Consider the following 1611-nt stretch of genomic DNA (forward strand, 5'->3'; position numbering starts at 1 on the left):
CCTTGTTGAACGTTGCCTCGCCCACGTTACTTCTTCCAGCATTCCCATTTATGCAAAAGTTACCTCCGTTCTTGCGCAGCTTCTCGGATTCTTCAAGCAGCTTCTCCTTCATTCAATCAGTGTACCTTTTCCACAATCGATGAGATCAAATCAAATTCCCGACGTGCTGGCGCGACTCATCAATTAGTTCACCCATTGTCTGAAGATCCACGATCAGTTTGTCAAAAGAGTCACAATGTTTTGCAATGCTAGTACCACTTTCCATTTTGAAGTCGTGAAAACGTCGCGTTATCGTCACGCGATTGTGCAGTGCCGAGTGATTTTAAAAATTACGTAGTATTTTCTCATTCCTCCATGATTCTTCTGGCCAGCTTAATCTTAGTCTAATGTTGGATATTAACGTCTTACGCACTGATTCTCGATGCTTTGACGTCGTTGATTAGCCACGTCACTGTGTTATCGTACTAATTTTTGACGGCCAAGACATGGCCAAATAGACCCTTTCTCACGAGAGTCACCAATCTAACCATATGAAGTGGAACTTTCCGGCCAGTTAACATATCACAGACATGCTTCGGTATTTGCAGTGAGCATAGGACAGTCAGTATGATGGCTTATCGACATTGGTGCAACATCCTACACGACCCCTCACCACGGGAAATACTTATTCGGACATAAGAACCTTGAGACAAGCATTGACCTGGTAATTGTAGATGGGCAAAAGTTGCTTGTCATAGAAATCGGCACTGTGATATCTGATCGGTTTGGGTGGAAATATCTCAGGATTTGACAAACGATTATTATCTGTTGACAAGCTTGCTAAACACAGTATTAGTGTGGAGTTTTTGTGTTCGTCGTGTGTCATCTGGATCATCAATAAGTCAATTGCTTCGGGCACAAGAATTGGTGAAGCGTGTTTGCTCAAATGTGAGCAGAAAGAAGCACGTTTTGTAGAGTATCCACGGCTGACACTCAGTGGTAGCTTAGGCATGTTTGCAAGAGACATCTGTATAGGGATGCTTTACAAAGGCACAGCGCTCGACCAAAGGTATCCCGGTGATCGAACGAGAGATTGTTTTCCAGGTACTTGAAGGGTACTCATACAATTAAGGCATTTCTATCATGTTCAATGATTAAGGCGGTACATGTCCTCGAGTGGGTGCACAAATATACCCTGGGTTCAATGTGGACTTCCTTGAAAAGAGGTACAAATAAATCCTCACATTTGGGGTGAGAATGCGATTTCTGATCAAAAGCAAGAGTGAAGTAACTGGCACAAGATCTTTGTAAAATTCAAATGGGTGTTTACCTCAGATACATGAGATCACACGACGGAACAGAGATGATGAGCGAAATGATGGTTAGAATGATTTTGTTCACCAAACTTCGGTATATCTAGAATTCGGCAAAATGGAGTGACGGAGCGCGAATATCATGGAAAAGCTCGCATTATGCTTTACAACAAAAACGTTTCAACTGAACAATGGACGAACATTGTGATTTGTTTTATTAATCGCTCCCCAACTACAGATCATCTCGACTTCACGCCATATGAATTGGCAAAGTTTAATTTTGCGGTGTTAAGGATCACTGTGGGGTACCTTGCCAGTA

Source organism: Plasmopara halstedii, assembly GCF_900000015.1.
Source record: "Plasmopara halstedii genome assembly, contig: Scaffold_430, whole genome shotgun sequence".
Taxonomy (NCBI): Eukaryota; Oomycota; class Peronosporomycetes; order Peronosporales; family Peronosporaceae; genus Plasmopara; species Plasmopara halstedii.